The 4,142-nt window shown below is 43.6% G+C and overlaps 2 pseudogenes; one reads left to right on the top strand and one right to left on the bottom strand.

Moving 5' to 3' along the window:
* Positions 1-526: 526 nt before the first annotated feature.
* Positions 527-1,216, bottom strand: LOC119806879 (annotated as a pseudogene).
* A 1-nt stretch (position 1,217) lies between these two features.
* Positions 1,218-1,840, top strand: LOC119806805 (annotated as a pseudogene).
* The last annotated feature ends 2,302 nt before the right edge of the window (positions 1,841-4,142 follow it).

The raw sequence follows: 4,142 nt of genomic DNA, 5'->3' as shown, positions 1-4,142 counted from the left end.
AACTGGATGTCAACATGTAGAAGAATGAAAATATATTAATGGCTATCACCATGCACAAAACTCAAGTACAAATGGATCAAAGACTCAACATAAAGCCTACAACACTGAACCACATAGAAGAGAAAGCTGTTGGGACCAATTGAGTCCTGGTCATCAGCTGCTCTTCCCTGTTTAGAGTCTTCTAATTGAAGTTACTAAAAGCTGTGCTTTGCCTAGAGGATCAGAGGATGGGATTTTCACCTGTTGGCCATTGACGGCTGTGTATTTAAGCCTCCATGGTGCTATTAAAGAGGGCTTTTGTTTTTCTTTTCTTTTTTTTCTGAATGCTGATTTTATTTTGGTCATTTAGGGAAGAGCAAGGGAGCTTTGCAAAAAGCAAAGGATACCATTCTGTTCAGAGTAATGAGAAAAGCTGAAAGGTGAAGCCCATACATGTCCCCTCATCACGGGTGGATTGAAGACAAAGTTCACTTGGGATTTGTGCAGGGATTAGATTGCATTCAGGCCACACAGGAAGGCATCTTTATTATTCTCTTGACACAGAAGGCAGAGATTCCACTGGCTCAGTTGTGTTCTTCTGATTTCTGCTCCCACTGTCTAGTGGAGCATTTACCTGATGAAGGTCTGGAGCAGAGACTGTGCAACTTGCACTGGTCACCTTGAGGGCTTCCTTCACTGTAGAGGTCAGAGGGAACTTACCCTGGTTACAGAAAGAGCCAGTGAAGTCATCGATGCCAAGGGCCCAGATCATGGCACCTCCAAAATTGTTCTGCTGAAGCCACTGGGCCTTGATAAGAAAGCTCTTGACATTGTCATAGCCAACCCACTCATTCCCTTGGTAGGCATAGGGCACTTCCTGAGAGCCATCCCAGATCTGAATAGCTCATTTTGTGAGGAAGGTACAAACCTTATAGTAGGCCAAGATCCCAGATTCTTGTGTGTAGGGACCTTCAGGGCCAGGGCTTGAAGTTGGGGCACCAATTCCATTGTTATTTGGGTCAGTCAGGGAGAAGGTTTGTGCATATGTTGCGAATCCAGCAATAAGCTTCTCAGCTGCCGCTCCATTTTTCACCCAGTACTTCATGATGTAATCCATATTAAGGAAGACATCGGTGCCAGTGTCAGTTGGGTATTTGTACAGAGGACTGTTTTCTCCAGTGTATCTCTCCTTATAGTCATGAAGATTGTGGAATCCCTGTGCTTGCTGCTTCAGTCTCTGTCTGGCACCTCTGCTGAATGCGCAGCTAGGTTCTTCCTACCAGCTGATGTGCTACTACAACAATGCGGTCCAGGACAGGCCAGGAATGGGCAGTTTCAGTGTTGGTGATATTGACCCCTGCTTGTGTTCTCACCTCATCCGCAAAGGCATTCCTTTGCGGAGATTCAGAACAACAGGATCACACAAAGAAGAATGGGTGACTTGACTGACTACCAAATTTTACATACCCTGAAAAACAGGAACAATGAGCTGATAACTCTCCTGGCTGTTGGAGGCAGCAATACTGGATCTGCCCCTTTTTCACACATGGTGTCTACTCCTGAGTTCCGCAAGACGTTCATCAAATCAGTTATTGACTTCCTACGCCACTACGGATTTGATGGGCTGAACTTGGACTGGCAGTATCCAGGCTCTCGTGGGAGCCCTCCTGAGGACAAGCATCTCTTAGTGAAGATCCTGGTGCAGGAAATGTCTGAAGCTTTTCAGCAAGAATCCCTGCAAAGCTAGAAGCCAAGGCTGATGATTGCTGCTACAGTAGCGGGTATCATTCCCACCATTGAGTCTGCCTATGAGATACCCCAGCTATCCCAGTTCTTGGACTACATCCTGGTCATGACCTAAAGATGGCTTTTGTACCAGCGATTGGAGGTCCGTGTGTTGGTCTGTCTCTGCGTGTGTTTCCTCAAGCTCCAGTCCCTTGCCCGAGGCTCGTGAACTAGAGTCTAGCGCATAGAGTAGTCAAATGGATGGATCTAGAAAACATCATTTTTTTTTTATTTTAACTTATTTTTGTTTTATTTTTTGTGTTTTTATATTAAATTTCTGCCTCCTCCCCACCTCCCATTTCTCTACCCCTCCATTAACTCCCGTCCCCCTTCCTTGCCAATTCCCTGCAGGAAATCCAGGGTCCAACCCACTCCATCTAGGTCCAGGAAGGTGCGCATCTAAACAGACTCGGCTCCCCAAAAGCCAGTACATGCCGTAGGATCAAAACCCAGTGTCATTGTTTTTGGCTTTTCAGTCAGCCTTCATTGTCTGCCATGTTAAGAGAATCCGGTTTGATCCCATGCTTTTTCAGTCCCGGTCAAGCTGGCCTTGGTGAGCTCCCATTAGACCAGCCTGGCTGTCTCAGTGGGGGGGCGCACTCTTCGCGGTCCTGACTTCCTTGCTCATGTTCTCCCTCCTTCAGCTCCTCATTTGGGCCTTGGGAGCTCAGTCCTCCACTACAGTGTGGGTCTCTGTCTCTATCTCCATCATGGCCAGATGAAGCTTCTATGGTGATATGCAAGATATTCATCAGTATGGCTATAGGAAAAGGCCATTTCAGGCTCCCTCTCCCCAGCTGCCCAAGGAACTAGCTGGGGACATCTCCCTGGATACCTAGGACCCCCTAGGTATCCAGGGAGATACCTAGGAGTGAAGTCTCTTGCTAACCCTAAAATGGCTCCCTTAATTAAGATATCTTCTTCCCTGCACCCCAATCCACCCTTCCTCCATCCCATCCATCCCATTTCCCCAGGGTCTCCCCATCCTCCCCTCCTCACTTTTCTATCCACATCTCCCTATAACCCCTTACCACCACCCCACGCCCACCTCCAAGATCCCATTTTTTTCCTGGCAATCTAGTCTACTTCCAATATCCAGGAGGATAACTATAATTTTTGCTTTGGGTTCACCTTCTTATTTAGCTTCTCTATGATCAGGAATTATAGGCTCACTGACCTTTATTTATGTCTAGAATCCACTGATGAATGAATACATACCAAATTCATACTTTTGGGTCTGAGTTACCTCACTCAGAATAGTATTTTCTATTCCATCCATTTGCATGCAAAATTCAAGATGTCATTGTTTTTTACCACTGAGTAGTACTCTAATATGTATATATTCCACAGTTTCTGTATCCATTCTTCCATTGAAGGACATCTAGGTTGTTTCCAGTTTCTGGCTATTACAAATAATGCTGCTATGAACATAGTTGAACAAATGCTTTTGTAGTATGATTGGGTATCTCTTGGGTAAATTCCCAAGAGTGGTATTGCTGGATCCTGGGGTAGGTTGATCCCGAATTTTCTGAGAAACTGCCACACTGCTTTCCAAAGTGGTTGCACAAGTTTGCATTCCCACCAGCCGTGGATGAGTGTACCCCTTACTCCACATCCTCTTCAGCAAAGGCTATCATTAGTGTTTTTTTATTTTAGCCATTCTGACAGGTGTAAGATTGTATCTCAAGGTTGTTTTGATTTGCATTTCCCTGATCGCTAAGGATGTTGAGTATGACCTTAAGTGTCTTTTGGCCATTTGAACTTCTATTGAGAATTCTCTGTTCAGTTTGGTGCCCCATTTTTTAATTGGGTTAATTAGCATTTTAAAGTCTAGTTTCTTGAGTTCTTTATATATTTTGGAGATCAGCTCTTTGTTTGTTGCGGGGCTGGTAAAGATTTTGAGTGAGGTAAGTAACCCAGACCCAGAAAGTCAAATATCATATGTGCTCACTCCTAAGTGGCTTTTAGAAAATCAGCCTAGAAATCATGATCCCAAAGAACCTAGACAGCAATGAGGATGCTAAGAGAGACATACATGGATCTAATCTACATAGAAAATAAAAAAAAGACAAGATCTCCTGAGTGAATTGGGAGCATGGGGACCATGGGACAGGGTTGAAGGGGAGGGGAAAGAAAGAGAGGAGAGCAGAGAAAAATGTATATATAGCTCAATAAAAATCAATAAAAAAGATTTAAACAAAAACAGTAGTTTTCTTGATACCATATTGACCTTGCTTTTTTGATTGTTCTTTCTATGCAATTATTTTTTACAAATATAAAACAGCAAACTTTAAAATATTTTAGATAACAAAACCCACAAAGTATTAGGCATAATATATATATAATATATTTATTAAAATGAGAAAAATATTGAGATT

The sequence above is a fragment of the Arvicola amphibius genome, chromosome 1, assembly GCF_903992535.2.
Source record: "Arvicola amphibius chromosome 1, mArvAmp1.2, whole genome shotgun sequence".
Lineage (NCBI taxonomy): Eukaryota > Metazoa > Chordata > Mammalia > Rodentia > Cricetidae > Arvicola > Arvicola amphibius.
The sequence above is the reverse complement of the archived record's forward strand: the minus strand, read 5'-3'. Positions and strand labels throughout refer to the sequence as shown.